This window comes from Canis lupus, chromosome 10, assembly GCF_048164855.1.
Source record: "Canis lupus baileyi chromosome 10, mCanLup2.hap1, whole genome shotgun sequence".
Lineage (NCBI taxonomy): Eukaryota > Metazoa > Chordata > Mammalia > Carnivora > Canidae > Canis > Canis lupus.
The window spans coordinates 46170993-46196302 of NC_132847.1; the positions used below are offsets into that span (position 1 = coordinate 46170993).

At 36.7% G+C, this 25310-nt stretch overlaps 1 long non-coding RNA gene across 4 annotated transcripts; it reads left to right on the top strand.

The window, feature by feature from the left end:
• LOC140641543 (uncharacterized) lies at positions 1-24775 on the top strand. 4 transcript variants are annotated; one of them, XR_012038102.1, is made up of 6 exons: positions 1-136; positions 12211-12308; positions 13970-14144; positions 21506-21690; positions 23316-23462; positions 23706-24775. It is a non-coding gene; the product is annotated as an uncharacterized lncRNA (long non-coding RNA). The 4 variants fall into 4 exon arrangements; XR_012038099.1 differs by lacking the exon at positions 13970-14144; XR_012038100.1 differs by lacking the exon at positions 13970-14144 and having other exon boundaries at positions 23764-24775.
• The last annotated feature ends 535 nt before the right edge of the window (positions 24776-25310 follow it).

Below are 25310 nucleotides of genomic sequence, written 5' to 3' on the forward strand. Positions count from 1 at the left end.
CATCATAATACCTGGATCCAGAATCTGTTCACTAGTGGCTTAAAAGACTAAATATGGAAGGTGACATCATTTCCTAAAAGTGGGTCCCCTATGAAGCATGAGTAAGACTGTGGATGGATTCTGAGAAGCTGTCAAGGTATGTAGGGGTGCTGGAGAAAAGAAGACGGCAGATAGAAGTCAGTGTGGAGCAGAGAAGATGCTGAGAATCTCAAAGACATATTTTCAGTCCTAACAAATTTTGCTCAGAGTAGGCCTTAATAGAATATTTCATAATAAGACAGACTTTATACTTTAAGGCTCCCCCTGCCTGTAGCTCTGTTCAGATCATGTCTCAAAGTTAAATTTTAGGGGAAAAAATCCTAAGGAAATTCTTTCCTCTCCCTCTCCCTACCCTCCTTATCTTCTTCCTCTGTGAAAATTTCAGGGACATGATAATTCCAAGGATGATAGGAAAGAAAGGAAATAGCAAAATTGAGTTTAAAGGAATGGATAGGAAAAAATAAAATAAAATGTTCTCCAGGTTTACAAACTGAATTGCTGCTTTGGTAGATTCTCCTTTTTTCATAGGAATGGATGTAAATCAGGATTTACTAAGATTCAACAGAAAATTTTCTGCTTTTGAAAGATAAAACAATATCCCAAAGGATTTTGCTACATTAAATAAAGGAAACCAAAAGAAAACATTTTATATTAATTATATAAAGAGGTAAATGCAGACATTATAATAGAAAAAAATTCAAGAACTCAGCTTTAAATTCAGTAACAGAAAGGGATACAAATTATAAAATTTAATCAGCCAAACTACTGCCAAGTAAATAGATTCCATTTTGCCCCCATGAGATTTCAGCACTATTGCTAGTTGATTTCTTTTTTCACTTTTGGTATTTTTTAAGCATTGTGTAACTAATTCTTTCTCAATGCAATTTAAGAAAATAGGTAAGAGCAAAGTGCACACAAATAGGAGTTCTGATGATATCTAAATTGACTGTGCCAGGATTATAGTCCGTTCTAGCTCCAAACTAGCCGATAAAAACTTGATTCATCTTTTATTAGTGTAATAAGCACAGTCTACCTGTTCTATTCTAATTGCAGAAAAGAGTTCATGGAAGTCATGGAGAACCCTGTATGAAAAGTATAAATCACTTTTATGAATCCAATTGTTACAAGCATATATAGATTTACAATGGTCAAATTCTTGAAGTAATTTTCTATAAGCTTCTCAGATTTGAAGTCTGAAAAAATTTACCAAAGTGTAAGTAGCCAATATCTTCTCAGCAAGACATTAAAACTAGAAGAATTTGAGTGAGTGCTGAATCTGATTTCTTTCTCCCCAGTAAAGTAGTATCATGATTAGGGGCATGGACATTATGGCCATAAAGCTTGGACTTGAGTCCTTTCTATCTCTTAGCTGTGGATCCTGGAACAAGTTATTAACTTCTCTGAGCTTCAGTCTTCTCAACTGTAAAAAAAATGATAATAAGAGCACTTAACCCAGAAAGTTGTTATGCTGATTAAACATAATACATGAAAAGGTGTACAGAGTACAAAGTCTAAAAAGACAGAAGTAGAAAACCCCTGTAATATACTATTTGTGCTCTGGGGGATTTTATTTAGAGATTTTTTTTTTTTTTATGATAGTCACAGAGAGAGAGAGAGAGAGGCAGAGACATAGGCAGAGGGAGAAGCAGGCTCCATGCACCGGGAGCCCGACGTGGGATTCGATCCCCTGTCTCCAGGATCGCGCCCTGGGCCAAAGGCCCGCGCCAAACCGCTGCGCCACCCAGGGATCCCGTGAGATTTTTAATGTTAAATAACTAACAGAAGTGAAAAACTTTTTTTTCCCTAAGAACAAGTTGATATTGGTATAGATTTTTATAAACTTGAAAAGATATGCATTCTTATATTTGGGTCCACCTTCCTGAATGGGATTAAGGCCTTGGCACTTAAAGTCAACAATGATGCTTTCTGGAGTCTTAATTTTCATAAAGATAGTAAAAACAAGACATAAAACAAAAACAAAGAATACAAAACACTCAAAAAACTATTTCCCATCTAGAGGAAGAGGATTTCCAAAGACATGAGCAGTGAACAGCTACATTTTCTATGTAGCTACAGCTACATTTTCCTAATCCAACTTAAATTACTCAAATCCATGCGGAACCCATTTGGTACACAGGAGAAAAAGATGAAGGGCACCACTGCTTATTTTACCTGCCTGTAGTGTTTCATCAACTTCCTGTCCTGCCATTATCTTCAGGCCCAGAGTATGGCTTCTCCTTCACTGCCACTCAGCTGGCTTGAGAGAAAGGGAGACTTAAGATTGAGCTGGTAATGAGTGATACCCACGAGAAGATCCATGGACAGAACAAGAAGCACCCCCACAGAGCAGCAAATGTAAACTACATAACCAGCAAAGATAAGTGTGCCCTCAGTTTCCAAGAGGTCCATGTTGTTATTATCTTCAGTGAAGGGTTTGGTCAAGTAATGACATTTTAGCTATAAGGTGTGGTTGTTAATATCATGCATTGGCTTGACAGCCTTGGCTAGAACCACACATGCTATGTGGCTTTGAATGTTAAGTCTCAATTTGCTCACATGAAAAATGGTTAATAATGTCTCCATATCAGAGTTACTGTCACAAGTAACTGAGTTAATGTATGTGAAATATTGCAGAGTGTAGCATATAGTACCATACCAGAATATGACAGATGATAGTAGTAGTAGTAGTAGTAGTAGCTACTTAAAATATTTCTAGGAGGAGATTCTAGGATGTTTTCTTATTCTCCCATGCTAGAAACTAGCCTCTTGCTAGATTTTTAAATTAAAAAATAAGAAAGAAGTAAAAGAAAAACTCTGCTCTAGCCTAGAAGCAAAACAATAGGACAAAGCAGTAAATCAGCGATGATTTAAGACTCTTTAGTCAGGTTTGCGACCACATGAATGACATTCAAAACAAAAGCAATGTTCCTATCAACCTGAAAGGTTATAATATATGTAAAATGAACCATATGGAGATATGATTTCATCCAATTTATAAGCTGGAAAGAAATGTAGGGAATCTGTAACTCAATACACTCATCTTAGAGATGAGTGAATTCATACCTAGAAAATGTGTGTTCTAAGGTTACCAAATCCTTAGTCCCCAACATGACAAGCCAGATACCTGCCAGTCTTTCCTCCAAGACCAATAACTTTCCCTACAATTCATTCCTGGCTTTAATTATGAGCTACAGTAAAAGTTCTTGTTAGGAAGAGTAGACTCCTAAAGCAATTCTGAAGTGCCCTTGAACACTGACAAAAGCAAAGATTTGGGACAGTGACACTTTATATTAGATTTTCGGGATGCTTTAGATGCTATCATTTCCCTATTTCACTGCGAGACAGTATTTCTGGATTTTATTCTCATGACTCAAAGCAATGAAAGAAAGTCAAGCATAGAAGGTAGTGTTTACCTGAATAATTGGAACAGCTTCTTACGAGCTATTTTATTTACTCTTTGGGTAAATATATTTATTATTCAGGCAGTTTACTTTTATGCATTACATATTTATACAACATTTTAAATGCATATGGTTTTATAAACCCTGTTTAATGTACATTGTATACTGACAATAATTACCAGAAATTGAAGCATGTCATAAAAAATTGTATGAAACTTCAGAGAATTTCTAGCCTCTTCTATTTTACTACTGATATAACCACAGTGGGATTTACAGAATGTCACTGCCAAATCATCTGAAAGAGCAATGATTTTTCTCTAGTTATATATTTATAGTTGAACAAAAATCTTTGTAGTAAACTTGCAAAACTGGTATTGATTTATAAACAAATAATAGCACAGTATTTCCAGATTTTTGTTTAAGCCTATTCAATGACATCGTACATGACAGACATTCATTTCTCCCTACTGTGTGCCAAGAACTGTGTCAAAGAAGAACTTTATTTTAGTTCAGGGTTTCTCAATTGCAGCACTCTTGACATTTAAGACTAGAAAATTGTTTGCTGTAGGGGGCTGTCCTCTGCATTGTAGGACATCTTGCAGCATCCCTGCCTCTACAGCCCTCCCTGCCCAGCATGGCAATCAAAATGCCTCCAGGCATTGCCATATGTCTCCTGGATGGCAAAATCACCCCTGTGAAGAACTACTGCTTTAACTAATTGAATTCTCTCAATAATCCCATGAGATATGTGTCATTGTCTCCATTTTCTAGATGAGATGACCAGAAGCTTAAGGAGTTTAGCAATTTCCCCAAGGTCACACAGATAGAAGGTGGACATCAATTGAAGACCCCAATAATTTATTCGCTGAATGATACTACTTCACTCAAAGACCCAGAACATAAAACATAAAAATCTACAGATCCACATATATTTCCAGCCATACTGAGGTGGAAAGACTCCTTTTATCTTTTTTTAAAAGATTTTACCTATCTATCTATCTATCTATCTAGAGAGAGAGAGAGAGAGAGAGAGAGGGAGAGTACACACACAGAAGGAGGAGTAGAGGGAGAGGGACAAGCAGATTTCTCACTAAAGGCAGAACCCTACACAAGGCTCAATCCTATGACCCCAATTGAAATAAAAAGTCAAATCCTCAACTGACTGAGCCACCCAGGTGCCCCAAGACTCATTTTTAAAAGGTACACACCATTTCCCCTGGAAAGTTTCTTACTCTCATATCCAAGTCATGAGTCATTTTGAGTTATGCTGCAGGCACAAGGAATATGCAATTTTTAGTGGCTTAGTCAGAAGTTTGTTTCTGGTCCATGACGTGTTGTGGCATGGGCTTTGCCCTATCATCCCAGAATGCAGGTTAAGGATAAAGACCTGTGAGGGACATGCTAGTCTCTGCAAGATGATAACAGAACCAAAAAATGGTGTTTAAAGTTTCTGCTCAAAAGGGATATAGATTCCTTCCATTCAGTTTCCATGGTCAAAGCAAGACAGGTGACCAAGTATGAAGTGAGTGGTTAGAGAAGTATATTCCTCCAGGAGGGAGGTGCTGAATGGGGGTGGGCCAGGTAAAGAGCATCCTAGTAGGGAAGACAATAAATATTTTTGAAAAATAATACAACTTTCATACAACTACTCTGAACAGTGATAAGAGGTACTGTCATAGAGAAAAACAATTTTTTTTTTTTTTTTTTTTTTACTCAAAATGCCTATATCTGTGTTTCCTGGAGAAAGTAATCCTGATGTGGCAGCCAAGTGCCAGAAATGGAATCATTACCCATTAACATTTTAGAACCCCCAAAACACTAACAAAGCAGAGATATCACAAGACGGATGCAGCCTCTCAGTTCTTTCATGATAGCCTCCCTTTGAGAGGCTGAACAAATTCCTGTCCCTCTCTGTGTATCTGTTCCATGAGCTCTTAAATGGGAGCTCTAAAAACAATTCAGCTTTTACCTGATTTCTGGCCTATTCTGAGTAAGGAGCAGATAATCTTCTAAGAATACAAAGAGCATTTGTTCTTGGTATCTTGTGAGAAAATGTTGCATTGATCATGGGGGTCTGCAGAAGAATGCAGCACAAGCAATTCATTTCAATGCTTTCACTACACAAAGCTCCCCCTCCCTATCTCACTTACCCCTCCCCTTCCTACCCTCTACTCCCCACAAGAATATACCCCACAATCTCTGAGGAAAACTTGTGACCAAAAATCATAGAAGCTACTATAAAACAAAAAGTTCTTTTTCTCCAAATGTTCTTAAATGTCAGTCATTTAATGGAGTTACATAGTAAGTCTATTTATTTATTTATTTATTTTTAAATTTTACTTAAATTCAATTGACATATAATGTTAATTATATGCTATACATATAATTATTGGTTTCAAAGGTAGAGGTCAGTGATTCATCAGTCTTATTTAACACCCAGTGTTCATTACATCATGTGCCATCCTTAATGCCCATCACCCAGTTACCCCGTCCCCCCACCCCCTCCCCTCCACCAACCCTCAGTTTGTTTCCTATGATTAGGAGTTTCTTATGGTTTGTCTTCCTCTCTGATTTCATCTTATTTTTTCCTCTCTTCCCTGAAAAAAAATTATATATATATATATATATACTTAAAGTATACACAAGAGGGAGAACAGGATAGAGAAAGGGAAGGAAGGAGGGTAGGTAAAGGGGAGTATGAAGGATTAAAGATGCTGGCAAATCCTTGACACCCTCCTCCCACTCAGATGTGAAGTCTAATTTTCCTACCCTTAAATCTGAACTGGCAGTAGTAACTTTCTTGATCAACACAATGCAACAGAAGTGACTTTCTAGGACTTCTGAGGGTAGGGAACTATACTTTTAAGTCTTAGAGCTTCATCCCAGACCTTTGGGAACATTTGATGTTATGAATTGAATTGTATTCCCCCCAAAATTTATTGAAGTCTTAACTCCTAGTACTTGTGAATGTGTCATTATTTGAAAATAGGGTCTGCAGTGGGGATTAAATTGATGTTATACTGGATTAGTGTGGACCCTAAATTCAGATGACTGATATCCTTATAGAGAAAAAGATATTAGAAGACACTGAGACACATACAGAGGAAAGATGGCCAAGTGAAGACAAAGATGGGAATTGGATTGATGGAGCTGATGTGGGAAACAAAAGCAGTAGAAAGTTATTAAATTTCCTTACTACGTCCAGTCCATTGGCAAGTTCTTAAAAGTGACATTCCTTTAAGAACTTGGCTGTCTTGATGTTAATTATTTGCTAAGGGCAAATGGCAATCTTAGCCTCAGGACTCTGTAAGTCTACTTTAACATACAAAATTCCTTTATCTCTAAAGGATAAAGGAGATCCCAAGTGTTGGCAATCATCCTCCAAGCGTATGATCCACTGATACACACCTGAAGGGTCTTGTGACTAAGATTTTATTACACAGTCATAAATGACCTCCTCCTAACAATAGCTAGCCCCCTCAGGGTCCTAGAACATTGCTTCCAAAATTCCTTAGAGACTTAAGCTATTCCTAACCCCCTCCCAACTTGAAAATATATAATGAGCCACTCCTCATGACACCAGTACAGCTCCTTCTGATCCGGGGTCCTATCCCTGTCCTTTAATAAAATCATCTTTTTGTGCCAAAGACGTCTCAAGAATTCTTTCTTAGCTGTTGGCATTGAACCCTAACATCTTTCCTACATCAGAACTGCAAGCCAAGGAATGACAAGGATTGCTGGCAGCCACCAGAAGTTAGAAAAAGGCAAGGAAGGATTCTTCCCTGGAAGAAGGGAGAAATGGCCCTACTGACACTTTGATTTTGGACATCTAGCCTCCAGAGCTATGAGAGAATAAATTTCTATTGTTTTAAGTTGTTCAGTTTGTGGGAATTTGTTCTATCAGCCCTAGGAAACAAATACACTTGGTCTTAGGATGCTTTGTCAGAGAACAAACATTCCATCCATACTGTGAGAATCACAAGCCATGTGGAGACACTACACATGGATACTCACCAACAGTCCTAGGTGACTTTCCAGTGCATGGCCAGAATTCAAAGCTAGACACCTCAAATGAAGCAAAAGGTCATGAGTGAAGAGGTCATCTCAAGCCTCACACCCTGTGGATGTGAGATGACCTACCTAACCCATTCTAGAATTACTGATCCACAGACTTGTGAACAAAATAAAGTTGCTTCAAGCCACTAAGTTTGGGAGTAATTCATTACACAGTCATAATTAAGTGGCACACTCCCAAGTACTGAAAGTAAGCTACGTAATAAAAACCTAAAACATATAGCCTCGGCTTTGGAATAGGCACCAGGAAAAAACTAACAGGACTTTGAGGAGTTGACTGGTGGAGGCTTGAAGGAAAGGAGAAAAATATTATCAGATTCCAGAAGAAAAGGGAATTGTCATGTAGTGGCAAAAACTTGGCAACCTGCTTGCCAGCACTGGCCTGGAAAACAGTTTGCCTATTGAATGTTTGGATTTGTTTATAAAGAATTCTAGATATAATATAGAAATTGCCAACTGGCCTAGCAAAATCCTTCTCAAACTTCAAGAAAATTATTAGCAAAATAAATATTTTAAACCTCTCTGGGAATAGAGAGAAGGAAGGAGGTAGGAGAACAACAAAGAGGAGTGTGATAGATTGAGGGTGATGACAAATTCTTGACACTCTTCAAGCTGAGAGCTGAAATTGAGTTTCCCTACCCTTTAATTTGGACAATTACACAGCATTTATTCCACAGCAGTGAATAACTGAAATGGGGGAAAATGTAAGCAAAGAACAAGTGAGGAGGACAAATCGTAAATTGTGAATATCCTGGAGTGAGAATAAAATGTGAGATGCACATCTGCCTCTTAACTGACTGACCACTTCACCTGGTAAATGTTATTCAAAGGTTTAAAGATTATATGCGCAGTCACAACATGGTAGGTAACACAAACCAACTACTTTACATGATGTTTGATCAAAGAAGTAGCTATGTGTTTAATTCTGGAGGCAAGTCTAACTGTTGTATTGTGGAGAACTGCCAGTTTTGTTTCTAAAGTGCTATCTCCCTGAGGGATTTTCAAGGATAACCCTCTTGCCTTAGGCATTGATTTGAACCTTAATCTGACCTAAAATGTGACTTCATTATATCCTTTCAAACAGAAAGGATTCACACAAAGCAGAATACTCCTGATACAAGTATTTGAGTAAGTGTTAAATAATGAAGACCAAAATAAATAAATAAATAAATAAATAAATAAATAAATAAATAAATAAAGAAGACACAATCTAATACATTTGTATTTCCTTGTAGGTAAACCTCCTGATTTTGCAAAGTATTTAAATTGGCTCACAAGGGATACACTCAACACTATAAAAAATAAACGTATGTAAAAATCCAGGAGCAGAGAAATCCAGGTAGACAAAAAGTAACAAATTATGAATAGTCAAACTAATGCTAAATAGCTATTAAGCAGAATTTGGGTTTGAGCATCCAGACAGCTAACTGGAAAAAGAAAGTATCTGTTGCATGTTTCTCACTGAAAGTAAGAAGAAAATATTTCCCTTGCAAAGGAGAAACAAAGTTCATTTGTGTCACAGAATTCTGAAAACATTCCTTAGGGAATTGCCACTAAGGACACCATGATTTCAAAACCATCTCTACAGTTAGCACCTTGCCCAGAAACACGTTCCTATTAATATGCTTCTTCAAGCTTTTCTCAATGAATGAAAACAGAATTCTGAAGCTCAACTCCATTGCAGAGACATACAAAACCAGAAAAACATATCCAGAAATAGCTCTTTTTTGCTCTGCTACTAGACTATGAGCTTTTTAAGGTTAAGACAGACAAACAAAACATGTTTTTCTTCTCAATATGCAGTACGTATGCATCTAGCATACATGGCACATAGCATCACACAGAGAGGCCATAGTTGTGTTTCTGAGAGCATATCTGAAGGAAGGGCCATTTTGTTATATAAGCAAAATCCGTTTCCTCTCACAATTGTTAGACTGCCTCATCTTCAGACTCAAAAGAATAACAATGTGATTTTTTTAATGCTGTATTGGAATGCATAATAATACATAAATGTGGGTGCTTGTATGTGGAATTCTGGAAACAGAAAACAAATATTATCATGAGAGTTACCTGGATGCACTTTTTTTTTAAGTTTTTTATTTATTTATTTGAGAGAGAAAAAGAGAGAGAAAGAAAGAGAAGGAGAGAAAGGGAATGAGTGGGGAGGGGCAGCAGGAGAGGGAAAGGTAGGCTCCTGGCTGAGTACAGAGCCTCACATGGTACTTAATCCCAGCACCCCAGGATCACGACCTAAGCCGAAGGTGGACACTTAATCGACTGAGCCACTGAGGCACCCCACTCCTCTTTTGTTTTTCCCAATGCATTGCAGTGTGAAATGTTTACAGCTTATAGCTCATACAGAACTAAAGCAGAGCCTTACTTACTAGAATATTGAGAACAAATAGTTCATATTGGTTAAGCATTAAAATATCTCAAAAGTTTTAGAAAAAAATCAAGACCAGCAATGCTATTAAAAATGGGCGTTATTAGAAGCAACTGTAGTACTAAGTCTAAATTATGGGATGGGAAGAGGAAACTACTACCCAAGTTTGGTGTGGATTTGCAGAGAGCCCTTCACAAGGCGGTTTAATGCTTAGGTAGGTGACTTTCCTTGCTGTCTCAAGGGCCAGATAGGACTAAACCTCTCCCTAGTCTTCAGTCCACATTGTCCTAAAATGGAATGGAGCAACTAGGAAGAGATTTAATGTCTTTACCACTTACAAAAATACAAAACAAAAAACTCAACTCTGTAGAGCAGCCTGGGAAGTAGCACTTAACATTTTTAGCAAGGAGCAATTTGTGCCTGTTGAGTGGGCGGGGGGGGGGGTGGGGGGGTGGGGGGGTGGGGGGGGTGTGAGGAGGATGGGGGGGTGGGGGGTGGGGGGGTGGGGAGGGGTGGTAGGGGATTGGAGGGGAGCCAATCCCATCTATCTCACAGCCTATGAGCAATTTGGGTGGCAAAGATGAGCAGAGTAGACTGGGAAAGGTACTTAGGGCAGGATATTGTATAAAAAGGAGTGTAAACTCCTCAGAACAACTAGTACTTTTATGAGTGCAGGTTCAGACCAGAGAACAAGAGCTGAGAGCTACAGGGCAAAGACTTAGTGCTCTGTGCCACAGGGAGCTTATGACCTAGTCCAGAAGAGACATTATAGAATGCTCTGTTTAGATGTGCCCTAAGAGACTATCTAGTCTGGTGGCTTTCAAATAGTCTTCCTCTAAGTTCTACACGAGTCACTCAAAGGCTACCAGGGGAAAGGAAGGAAGACCTGTTTGGCAGATTCTCCAACTTTAAAAAGAATAGCTCTGCTTCGATAGGCTTTATGTATCAGATTTTTAAAAACATATCTTTTAAAAAATAAAAAATAAAAAAAATAAAAACATATCTTTTAATGCTAGTCCACTGAAAATAAAATTTGAAGGCCCTTTAAGAAAACCATTAGTTGTTTGTGATAGAAATCTGTTCCTTTGCTTTCCCAGCATCTCTCTTCTCCTTGTTGGATCCCTGATCAGACTTCAGGTACCACGATTCCTCTTACAGTCTGTAATTTGGAGGAATCAGCCCTATTACTGGCTATAGTCCTGAAAATAACTGATCAATTAGTCTATTTCATTCAGTCTCTCTGGCCACAGTAACTGGTCAGGAAAAGTGTATGACTCAAGGCAGATCCAACAAAGCTCCAAAAACTCAGTTCAGCGTTTTCAGATTAGAGTTAGCTTCATTTATTAGGATTACTAAGAAGATGAAATTGAACCTGAAGTTGCTAAAAATACATTCCTGAGAAAGTGCTCCTGTGTTCTACTTTGTCGAAAGTCTGTATTATCCCTGGGGTTTAGTTGCATGGCAAATGAACAAATTTCCTTTCTTTTTTTTTTTTTTTTTTTGTATATAAGTTTGTTTTCTTTCCTTTATAATCTCAGAACTATGCCTCATACCCCATGCTGACTTTAAAGGGAGAGCTGAGGTGCCCATGAAGTAAGGTGATTTGCCCTGTGTTACAAAGCTAGTGAATGGATACCCCTGGTTGGGACCTAAGGATCTTGCTTGACTCTAAGCCTTGTGCTCCTTCCACTACAATTATATGCTCAAGGCAATGTATACTCACAAAATGAGTGGCATTTTAAACACAATGCTATTTCTAAAAATGGGGATAAGTATTAAAAAAAAACCAACACATTCAATTTTAAATTTACTAGAGAAACATATAATCTAAAGGAAACATGTAGTGGGATCCCTTCACCGTGTTTGGGTATTCAGATATTCACACATCCTGACTTGAATGTTTGATTCCATTTTAATGGATTCCTGTCAGCCCAAGACTGTTCAGATACCCTCAGAAGAAGGCCCCCCTGAATCATCAGTGCCCTGTGGACACATGTTGCATTCTGATTGTATGCGTTTGCTTCCCAAGTCACTGAATCCTCACCTCTCCCTCAAAACCTCAAAATGGAAATACAGTGGCAGTAATTGACTATGTCAGTAAACAAATGACTTCATGAGAATTGCAGTTTGAAAAATCCTCCCTCTCCTTTTTTGTATTTTCACTTCTGAAGGTAAGAAAATGTTACAAATTTATATGCTAATACAGTGTAGTTCATTTTGTTCCACCATTAACTAGCTGCCTAACCTTGGGCAAGGAAGTTCTCTCTGAGTCTATTTCCTGGGTGTTTTGGTTAGAATAAATCCTCTCTAAAGTCTCTTTCAGATCTAATAATCTCCAAAACTATGGACTTACAGCACATAAGAAACTGCATAGATATAAACTGCAGCAAAGCCCTGCATTGGATACTCAGGTGAGCATGGAGCACTTGGATGCAGGCTGCTGTTACGAGGCATCTTGGTGCGGTAGGCCAATGTTTTTGTATGTTTTTCTGAAAATTGTGTGGAAATGTTCAAGGTAGACAATTTCTATTCAAACAACAATTCTTGCAAATTTTTGATGATTAGAAATAAAGCTTGGTATTAAAAAAAAAAAGCTATCTCCATAAAAAACATTTTTCTGAAAGAAGTAGGTTTATATAAACCCAGTGGCCATTCCCATTGCATATTTGTTGGAAATTTTCAGAATTTCTTGGGAGCTTATAAAGTATTTTAAGTCGTAAACTTTTGGATGGAAATGTAACTTCCTAATAGTAACTTAGGAAATAGATGGGATAAAATGTTGCCTCTTTTGACAATTTTGTCACTGTTATAATTTCACATAAAATGATTAAAAGTGCAGCATGGGGAATATAGTCCATAATATTTTAATAATTTTGTATGGTGGCAGATGGTAACTATGCTTGTGAGCATTCTGTACTGTATGTAATTGTCGACTTACTATGTTGTATATATCATATGTCAATTACACCTCAATTTTTAAAAAAGATAGAAAGTTTGAGGACTCAAATGCCAAGTAGCATGTGGTAGACTTCACAAAAATATCAGTTTCAGCCCTTTGCTGCACTATAACTGTAGCTCTTTCCCCAAACGCTCCAGATGCAGGAATGTCTTATAGCCCTGAGTGTCTTATTATGTGATGGATACTAAGGAGTCACTGTTGTCCTATACTGCTTTCCTGGCTTACCATGATGACTGGCCTCTTTGGGAAAGACAATTTCCCTTACATGAGCCAGGCACAGTGCAAGCAGCAGTCACATTTGAGGTTCTGTTTAATCCTCACAACATCCTGCGAGTTTCTGGCACTGCAAAGTTCATGTGGTGCCAAAGCACCTGCTGATTATCACTCACTACCCTGTGGGTGTCTTCTCCAGTCATGGCTCTTATTTCTTCATCAAGAGGTCTTATTTGACAGTATACTCCTTTTTTGTACTTTTTTTGCCTAAGTAATTAAAGGTACTAAAAATTTCAACCCGTTATAAGGGAAGGAATCACTGAGTTACAGAAATATTTCAGGTATCTTGGGTGGCTCAGTCAGTTAAGTGTCTACCTTTGGCTCAGGTCATGACCCTGGGGTCCTGGAATCGAGCCCTGCATGGGACTCCCTGCTCCATGGGGAGTCTGCTTCTCCCTTTCCCACCTGCCCTGCTTGTTGTGCTCTCTCTCTGTGAAGTAAATAAAATCTTTTCTAAAAAAGGAAATATTTCAGGTATCTCAGCCATATAGCTAACGCAGACAGAAATACATGGCACGCAAAATTAGTCATACGTATCCTTTAGGCCCTTCTCAGAGAATCCTTTAACCCCCACCACAGGTACCAAATGTCTGATTAAACAAAGGTCCATTTCCTGGCTTTCTCCTCAATCTTTCCCCTTTCTCTCCATCCAATGGAAACAAACATCTGTCTTCTCTCTCATTTTTCTTGTTTCGTGTTTTCCCTAATCCCTCCTTCATTTTCTCTTCCTGCTCTCTCTCTCCCTTCATCTTTCTTTGGGAATCTGCTTCATTATTATCTTTTTAAGCTAGCTTATATTGAATGTCTTTGCTATCCCAAATTCTTGCTTTTTGTTTTTAGCCCAACACGTTTTTGCATATCATCCTCTGACATATGCTAGGTTTCAAGAAATGACCAACAAAGGGATACCAAATATAGTATCTTCTGAGATTTTATGGAAGTGGCACCTTCAATCAAAGTCTGGTTGTGGGAAGTGAGGGAGAAATTGCAGTATACAAGCTTTAACTACTTGAAGGTATATATTTCAGAAATTTATGGTATAAATAAATGAAAACATCAGAATAGATTAGATAATAAAGAAAGAAACAGAAACATTTGGAAGAACAGAAGAGAGACACTTGTAAAGAGAAGAGACTTTAGGAACTAAGACTAAGGAATTACCCTATCCTGGTATTTATCCATTTTCTCTGAAGGAGCCAATACCTAAGTGTAACTAGACTGAGTCCTGAAGAATAGATAACCGAAGACTTCAACTGAAATGAGCAGAGAGAAACTTCACGATATGAGCAAACTTCAATATCCTCTTCAAAATAGTCTCAATATAGTCATAGCAAAAAGCCTTTATAAAATCCCCAAAATGCAAAAGAAATGTAGGAATGCTTATTTAGTTCTTTTTTTTTTTTTAATTTATTTATGATAGTCACACACAGAGAGAGAGAGAGAGAGAGAGAGAGAGGCAGAGACACAGGCAGAGGGAGAAGCAGGCTTCATGCATCGGGAGCCCGACGTGGGATTCAATCCCGGGTCTCCAGGATCGCGCCCTGGGCCAAAGGCAGGTGCCAAACTGCTGCGCCACCCAGGGATCCCCTATTTAGTTCTTATTAGAGAATGTTAGCAGCCTGTTTCTTTAAAATTTGAGACTTGAGATGGTTAAACCCAAAACCAAGTCAAGAAAATTATCATTCTTGGTACAATTTTTGATACAATCCATTCAGGGAAAATAATATTTACTTTGCCCACTATTTATTATTAATCGGAGATCACATTAAAATTCTATAAGCCAGTATATTGTATTTTCAGTTGATGGAATGAAGAAGGACGTCTTATCTTTCTTTTTCTTTCCACTCATTGGGAAGCTTTATTGAAATAAATTCATTGAAAAGTTTTAACAATTTGTGATTTTAATTTTAAATTCCTTCTGGTGTAGGGTGATTTTAGAGACATGGTCAGGACATGCTAGGTTATGCTATAATTAATAACTCCCAAATCTCAATTGATTCCAAAAACAATGCTTTATTGTTCATTCTACATGTCCACCCTGGATCATCTGGGGGCTTTGCTCTGAAGCTGATTTAACAATTACTATTTCAAACATTCAGGATCTCATGTTTCTATATAATGTACCAACTACAGAGATGTTGTTGAGATCATGTTGTCCTCAGTGACAATTCAGTAAGGAATATTATTTTCATAACTCTAGGACAAAATAACATATTTATACTAATGATGTGAAAATAAGAAAATATGTTTTCCAAAACACAGAATATCCATATAAGTATCCATTAAAAAAAAAAAAAAAAACTTGATAACAGCGGTTGACTTTGGGAGAAAACTACATGGCTTAGAACAGGGTTGGATACAGAATTATCTTTTATTTATAACCATCTATATATTGACTTTTATATTATGTACATGAATTTTCTGCCAAAAATCAAGTCACTATAATAATTATCTTTAAATCCTTCTTATCAGGGCTAGGGTGCTGAGAATATGAACAGGAATAAAGCTTATGCCATTGGTCTCATTATTTTGAGTCAATACCTAGAATCACAAATCCTAGATGATACAGATTATGACTCAGAGTACAGATTACAACTTCTAAAATATTACAGGGTTTCCACCAAACAGTTCCCTCACTCCGCTCCAGAACACTTACACATGTACACACACACGAGAAAGACTTTCATGGTATCTCAGCTCATAGAGAAACTCTGGAGAACATGTGGGTTAATTCTCTGTATCAGAGGATTTTTAAAGTGTGTTCTACGTTGCCTCAGAGTCCACTTGGGGTATGTAAGAAGGTAGCCATATTCACAAGATCAGATCATCCTTCAACTAGAGCAGCTCTGCCATATATAATGAGTTTCCACTGTAAGTTTTTGTCTGGAAAAAAAAAAAAAAGATGATTCTAAAAAATGTTTGAAGTCCACTGATGTGAGAATCTCCTCTATTACATGCTGGAAAAGAAACAAGCCAACTTCTGCAGAAGCCTCTTCAATACTAGGGAATTCACCACCTCATTAGATTCTTGGATAGCTCGAACTTTTAGAAAGTTGGTCTTAGACTAAGCCAAAATCTGCCTCCCTATAACTTTGATCAATTGGTTCACATTCTTGCTTTGGGCTATTTAATTGCTGGTAGAGATTTTAGTTGCCTCCCTGAAGGCAGAAGACTTAATGTTTTGTAACTACTATTGATCTTTGGCTAGCTTTGGCCTGTAGCTGGGCAGCTAGATAATTTATTTCTCTTTGAGGTTCTCTGATACTATTTCTGGACTACATTTTCTGTTTTACTTCTTCAAGCTTTCATTTCTTTATGTGAAGAAATTTGAATACATGATCTTTTTTTTGTCTGTGAACTACGCTTTTTTACATAGATACCAATTAACTGTTAATTATTAAATGTGTGGGTGAGAGGGCACAGTTATATATTTATAGCTCAAATGAAGGCTTGAGATAATTTGTATTAAATATTATGAAAATCTTTATAACAGTAATATTAGAAAATTAAGTAATGGAACAAGCTGCCAAGAAAGGTGGCATAATGACTGTCACTAGAGGTATTCAAGGTGGAAATAACCACCTGTTGTGAGACGATGGTGTAGAGCTAATTATATCTTCTGGTTATCATCATCATGTATATTCATCCAGACTACCCTCTTCAGGTTACTTGAGATTTTAGTGATTTTAAAAGGTTCAATTTAAGCATATTCATAGAAACACATGCCATCATTACTACTTTTTAAAAATTTTTATAAAATGCTTAGAATTTTCCATCCTCAACTCAATCTTTAGGATATAATTTGAAAAAAATCTATCAAGGCACAAAAATTTTCACTGTAGCTTTATTTATGGGAGTACATAACTTAGAATCTTAGAATCTTACATGTCAACACATTGTAAAATGGTTAATAACTTATGGTATATGCATGCAAAGAAATAACTGGGTAACAAATTAAGTTGTATTCATAGTTTGTAGGAGCATGGAAAACCTCCACTTATAATATTAAGTGGAGGAGCACCTGGGTGGCTCAGTCAGTTGAGCATCTGACTCTTTGTTTTGGCTCAGGTCATGGTCTCATGGGTCATGAAATGGAGCCCTGCTTCTGATTCATGCTCAGCAGGGAGTCTGCTTGAAGATTTTCTCCCTCTGATCTTCCCACCCACTCATTCACTGACCCTCTCTCTCTCAAATTATAAATATTATAATATTATAAATATTTAAAAATATATATTAAGTGGAAAACCAAGGCCTTAAGTTGCATACAAAATATAATTCCAACTTTGGGGAAAAACTGAATGGAAAAAATAGCATTTCCAGGAAAATGAAGGAATATTTTAATGCAGACCACTTCCTCTGCTATAAATATTTAGGAAGATTGGATAAAAATATATGAAAAACAAAAACAAGGAATTTAGTCAAAATTAAAATTTAATGAAAGAGTAAAAGGAAAATCCTCAGATGCCAAAATAAAGAGAGAACCCAAAACTAATGTTATCTAGTTGATGCTGATAGATGCAGAGGTATAGTGCCCCTCACTAGGCCCTGGGGATAGGGAGCTAAGGCTTTGATTCTCATAGATACATGACACCCACACATTGCTGTAGGTCTCTTCAAATCAAAGAGTGAAACTATGGATCCTTCATGAAGCTAAAACTCTAAAAATTCCCACCATGAGAATGATTTAAAAGCTACGAATAATCCCAAAGAAAGAGAAATTTGCTAACTGCTCAGGGATCTGTGTGGGTAGAGGTAGGAAAAGGGTATTATCCTCAAACCTTTGCCATGCTTGTATGTGGAGTCAAATGTAGTTAACCTGGCAAGTGTGGAAATCCTGGTCTAAGAGCAAAGATATACCTCGAGTGCCAGCAGAAGAGAATAACAACAAAAAGCCATGTAGATATTCATCTATTGCTTATGGTAGGACTCGTAGAGAGAAAACAACCCCAGCTGAGGTTGAGCCTACCATTAAAGGTTACAAACAAAACACAAACAAATCTATAAATTAGAGTCTGCAAATACAAGAAATAGAAGTAGCAAAGTGAAATAAATAATATAACACCATGGGACAATAAAAGTAGTTTATTTGAAGCTATTAAAAGGAATAAGAGAAATCTGAAAGCTATAACAAAGCCAAATGATGCTCTGAGAAAAATATAATGTGCAGATTGGGAGAGGTATAATTCTAGAACATATGAAAGGGTTAACAAAGTATTAGATATCATTAGTGGACTATTGAATTGTATTACAGAGAAATTTATTGTCTTAAAAACATACGTACAATGACAGTCTAATCACCAAATGGTGGTAGGCTAAGGTCAATATATATGTTCAAATATAAATCTCTATCTCTCACCAAATAAAACAGTAAGTTCAAAATATACTGGTATGAAAAAAAAGTATACCTTTTGATCCCTTGGAAGCAAACATTGGAGAAAATTTAGTCAATGGGACAAGAGATGAATTTCTTTAAAAAGGCATAAAAGGTACAAACCATAAATTCTAAATTTTATAAACTTTATTAATGTGATTTTAATGTACAAAAAATATATAGGTTTTATTATATTATTTTAATGTACCAAGAAAGACACCATGTCAAGCTTAAAACATCAAGAGTAGACTGAGAGATGATATTTGCAAGGTATAAAATTATAAAATCAACTAACTTACATTTACAGTGAAATCAATATAAAAGCCTGAATACTATAGGAAAAAATGCAAGAATATGGAAAAACAGGCAAGAAAAGAGGAAATAATAATGGCTGTTATATGTATGAAGAGATACTTAACCTCAACAGTAGTCTGAGACATGTAAAGTAAAACAATACTGAGGTAACATCACTGATATAACCAAAACTGAGTAAATAAAAATCTAAAAAAACCATTTGCTAACTAGAATATATAGAAATGCACCATGACTCCTATAGAAGGAGGAAGTATACTTTGTATAATTACTACTAAGAACAATTTGGCATTATTAAGTAAAATTGAAAACTGCCAGTGCTGTGCAAGTTTGCACAATGATGTCCATTAAAACATTCATCATATTAAAACCAAGATAAAGGAAACAACCTAAATGAATTCCATCAATAGAGGAATGCAAGTAATATTTATATAGTAAAATATTTTAAAATACTTCTAATGAATGCACTGCATTCACCTAATTAAACATGAATATGGAAAACAATGCTGACTTTAAAAAATGCAGAAACACATGTAAGATATGTTTATGTCAAGTGTAAATACATGCTTATCAGAACTGTATATCGTTCAGCCATGGATACATGTGTTTCTGGTAGAACTATACACACAAACCTTAGGGTAGTGGCTACATCTCAGAGGTGCCAAAGAGGTGACATGCAGTCAGGCTTTTGGTCACAGATTGGCAATTTTGAAATTTAAAAGAAGTACCTGAAGCAATTACAGTAGGCTGTTCATATGTGGGGTATCTGAGTTGTGAACACATACGGTTGTGTCGTTATATATGGCCTTTTGTACATTAGCAATAATCCAGATTTTTTAAGGTTTATATTAAAAATGAAGATTCTTTGGGGCACCTGGGTGGCTCAGTGGTTGAATGCCTGCCTTTGGCTCAAGTTGTGATCCCAGGGTCCTGGGATTGAGTCCTGCATCAAGCTCCTCACAGGGAACCTGCTTCTCCCTCTGCCTATGTCTCTGCCTCTCTTTGTCTCTCATGAATAAATAAATAAAATCTTTAAAAATAAAATAAATAAATAAATATGCCTTTTGGTGAAAAGTAGCACACCACAATCTATTTGTGGTTGTTCCTAGGTAAAGGAACTACAAAGTTTTGTTTTATACTTCTATACACCTTTTTCTAATTTTTATCTAATGAGAATGTTTTACTTTATTAGAGCAAAATTTATTTTATTTAAAAGGAAAGCATATCTAGGGCTCTCCTCTGAAGATTTCTTCTGAAATGAAGCTGCCATCGTGATATGGCTAGAAAGGGTATATGGCTAGAAAGGGTATCATTTCTTTGAAAAGTAAACAGAAGTATATTTTGGAGTCCTTTCAATCCCATTATGCAGGCTGCCTCTACTTTGCTAACTGCTGGCATAGATGCTGAGATTCATTATCACTGGGGCAGAAGGGGTTCTTTTTGCAGCTAAAATTTAGATTCTGAGGGGAATAAAACTCCAAAAATTGCAAATGGTCAAACTGAGTACATTTTTTTCCTCTATATTTCTAAAGATCACTTCAGCTATATAATTTAGGCAGTTTGCTTTGCTAACATCAGATCAGTGTCTCTTACCTGCTTTTCACTGATACTTGTTTGCCTAAAGTTCTAGGAAGGACTTTTATAAGTGTTCCTCATGACATTAGGCTCTTAAAATGATACAGTCTGATTTTTTTTTCAATTTTAGGAATTTTTTTGTGCTGAATAAAACACCAAACTCAACATGTCAAAGGAGAAAATGGATTTCTGATGGGTAGAAAGCATAACTGTGCATCCATATCTTCTCTAGCACCCAGTCATGCTTATTTGATACAATTTATACTTGTGTTAGTTATATTTTTAGAACTTTTTTATAATAGTTTTATCCAAAAATTACATTTGCTCCATAGGCATTTAATATACCACTGGATGACTATTGATTTTTTTCAAGGTCTCTCAAAACCTTGATGTTTTTAAGAGGAACTGTCACTCTCAGCATCTCTTTCCCTAGACTTAGAAAATATGATTTCATCACATGCAGTGGGCTTAGGCAGCAGGCAAACCCTTGAGACTGATTACATGGTCTCACGATTCCCTGGGGTTAATTAAAAATGGACACTGCAACATTATGCAGAAAAGTCTAAGTTCCCTTTCCCAGAATGGAAGAGAATAAACAATGAATTTTTCCAATTTTGTCAAGTGCCTTACAGAAATCATAAAAGAAGACTGTGAGACCAATTATTTCTAGAAGTAAACAGTGTGATGAAACTTTGACTTTCATAAAAATCCTTAGGTTTTGATCTTTCACAGTATCACTTCACGTCTCTCACACACACATACTCTCTCTCTCTCTCTCTCTCTCTCTGTCTCTCTCTCTCTCTCACACACACACACACACACACACACACACACACACACGGCCTGAATTAGATATTCTATTGACATGTTTTGGAAGAAGGGAAGATTAAGCTAAGTGTTTTGAGATTCAAACCGACTGTTCCATAGTTTCTAATCATTGCAAACCTGATGTTTTAAATCATTAAGCCATTCCCTCTAGCTTACCATGGGAATATATTTCCATATAGTTTGCTGTGATATATTGAGAGAGATAAGAATTAGAATTCATTTGCTATTTAATTTTTCTCCCAAAGTGACTTAAAAAGGTCATCTAATGCTCACACTTCTTCTATTTCCAGAATATTTTCATTTCATCTATCAGAAACCCTTGTGTCAAGATAATTTATTTGACTCGACTTTCAGGAATTCAGCATCATAGCTATATTCATGTGAATAAATCCAGAGTTCTTTCAGATTCTAACCAGCCAAGTATGGGAAAACAGAAAATGGTGATATTTAACATTTCAAATTTATCATACAGGAAGTAAGTTTCCATGCCTTTCCTTACACTGAACAAATCTCAAAATATTACAGGTGTCTATTTTTAATTTTAATACAAACTTACTCTTATAACTTAAGGTATTTTTATATCTCTGATCAAAAAAAATTTTTTTCTCATGTGAGCATTTGTTTTATGGAGGTTTCTGATCACATGGTATAATTTCCTCTCTTCCTGTCAGTTCTCAGCTCCCCAACCTCTGAGACACTGGGGCAACCAAGATAGTAAAAAAAGAGAGAGAGAGAGAAGAAGAAGAAGAACCTGAAATAACCATTTCCAGGAAAGTGGACAGTCAGAAATCCAGAATTAGAGTCTAGAGAATTTTTTAAAACAAACAGGATAGGAAGCATGAGTCTTGAAACAGGAATCTGGTCAGATTTGCGAAACAGGTACATTTTCTGAGCCTTATGATATTGTAACTAGATAGATTCCAGGGCAGAGGATGGAAGGAACATTATGCTCTATTTCCTTCATATCCCCAGAACTTAGCATGTATCTGGTACAGGACAGGTTCTCAATCAATATTTCATGAAATACTACAGCATGAGGAAATAAACAAATTTTTAAAAAGCAACAAACTATATGTAATTTAAAAGGTCTCTATAAATCCTAAAACCATCCCACAATCCCTTTCCTTTTATCAGAGATTGCCTGGTTCAAATTCTGATGCAATGGCTCAGGAACGCTAAAGGGGTAAAACAGTCCACCCAGCCTATATCCAACAGTTCTAAACTTTCAATCCATGAAAGTACTCACAGACAAACTTGGTAAATGCTGATTCTCAGTCCTAATCAATCAAAGAATCTGATGCATTTATTTAAGGATAGAAAATAGAAATCTACATTTTTAACAAAATACCTCAAGTGATTTTGTGATTCAGGTTCATATAATCTTTGAATCTCATTTTAAAAAACAAAATGAGGTGCCTGCGTGGTGCAGATACTTGGTTTTGGCTCAGCTCGTGACCTCAGGGTCTTGGAATTGAACCCCACGTCAGATTCTGCATTGAGCATGGAGTTTGCTTAAGACTCTCCCTTTGCCTCTGCCCCTCCCCATCCTTCTCTCTCTCTCATGCACTCTCTCAAATAAATAAATCTTTAAAAAACAATAAAATGAACCCTCAATAAATGTTGAGTGAATGAATAAAATTAAATGAATGCTGGCCCTGGTTAGGCTCCACTGCTTTGGTTTTATTAGGGATAGGCCAATGCTTTCAACTAGGAGACAAAATAACACCAACATTTATTAAGTGCTTACTAGTGTCATTCATAGTTGCTTCCCCTGAAAAATAATCTGTACAAACCACTAATGACCACGGGTTTTGTAATCCCTTCCCCTTGAGAACATAAGCAGCTTTGACCTTCTCGGCTCTGCTAAATACCTGCTCAGGAGAAAGGACTGAAAAGTAATGTGAGGGCATGGCATCAGGCCCCTGTAGTGATGCTGAGCCAAACATCACTCATCATCCTTAAAACACAGCATAATTTTTACCATAAAACAAAATTTCAAAATAGAATAATCTCATTTACTTTCCTGTTAACTATTATGGGCACCCAAGATAATGAAGTGGACTTCCCAGGGCTCACATACCTCTTCATCCTCTCATTAAGGCCTATCATGTGCATCTGAAGGGAGAGTTTTCAGATGGAAATTGTTGATAGGTAATTCCTTCAAATCAATCATACTTGAGAAAGAAACAGAACCTGGATTCTCAACGTACTATTTTAAACCAGCCAATTTATATCAGCATCTCCCAGGTATGTATTACATGGATATTTCCAAGGGTAAAGAAGGCATGTGTCACCTCTCAATGTGCAGGCAATTGCACATGAAATACCTCTGTGGCTTGTTGCTGAAAAGTCACACCTCTGATCCACAGATCGGCTTAATTTAACCATTTTTCAACATGTTAATACATTTCCCTATTTTAAATTCCTGCTTAGTGGAAAGTTTCCCCATTGAGCATCTGATTTAATTTTGTCTGCTTGGATGCCCTTTAGGTAAAGGACACCATTCAATATCGGAATTAGAAGCATTCTATTCATTTTCCCCCTGCAGCCAGGGAAAGAGAAAGAGGAGTGCAGAGGCAGAGACTCAAACAACTCTAGATGCAGCAATTCTCTAGCCGCTGAGCAATGAGGTTTCAGACGCTGCTGGAGGACCCATTCATCTTAATCCATCTGGAAAGAGGGCTACGCGCAATATTTCACAATCTAAGTACTTTCTGACAAATCTATTAATTATGCACTCAAACAAATTATTTGCTGCCTGTGGAGAATTGCTACTGGATTTTCTCTTGTGCCAGATCCACGTTCTCTTTTCTGCTTTTAACTCATTGCTGTCATTGGCACAGTCATCTCGCTCCCCTGTTTTAAGCATCTAACATTTTAAATTAGAACGTGGTCATTACTACAGAGAAGCCACAGGAGGTTAAGGGAACATGACAGTGAAGAGCTGAATGATATTTTCTTTCTGCCTCCTCCCTGACACCTTTTGTCTTCCATTCTATTCTGTAGCAAAGCATATGGAAGACATCTCTTCTACATGCTAGAACAATAGATGAGACCATTAGTTTGTGGCTTACTCATGCTTCTCATCCACAACTTTGACTTTGGTTCCTCAGTTCTAAAGACAAGTCCTCCTCCACAACTTATAAAATTAACAACTCTATAAAACATGCATGGTGTGTGGAAGGAAAAAAAAATACATAGTTACAACTTATTCTCTACTAATTTGATCATTACATTTTAGTTCTAGCACACTATTTAAAGATCTCAGATTTTTTTTAAAAGTAATTTCCTAGCCTTAGAGATACTACATACAATTCTAGAAAGCTACTGAAGACAAAAGATAAAAATGAAAGTCATGCGTAATACCAGCTGTTAAAAATATGTGTATGTCTTTCTAGTCCTTTTATATATGTACAGAATATATATGCTTATATTGAAAAACATGTACATGACTTTCTATGTATCTTTAACTTGCCATGTCATATCTACCCTCTACATTGTGAAACCTTACCATATGTTGGGGAAATATAATTAAAAACAAAATTTCTTCCCACGGAAATCCTCTCCACAAAAATGGAAAAGGAAGACACTTTTATTATTGAATAAACATTAAACTAAACATTACCTAAATGTGATACACATCACAAGCAATCTGCTAAGAGATTGCAAAGACAGAAAGAAACCTCACCCTTTTACACAGCCAAGCAGATACAACCCATTACATACATGTATTCAAGATAAATAACCACTCGTCCTCAAGAAAGAGGATTTAACAGCACCATTTGTCCCACACAGTTCATCCTAACTTTACCTAGTAGTTGAGGTGGCGATCTGTGCTCACTGATAGGCTTTACCCAAAGGAAAAACTGACTCTTTATATCTTGACAACAGGAGGTACTTTCGCAACTTGGAGCAAGGTGCCTACCACTGTCAGACTCCCACCCTCCCACAGAAACAGGGAGATAGAATGCTCTTTCCCTTAATGTTTACATCTCAAAGAGATGGCTCTCAGGTCCTTGCGAAAGACATTTCTAGGTCATAAAGCTGACAAAAGTTCTACTAGTTTTCAAAAGGATTTAAATATATTTCAAAGAA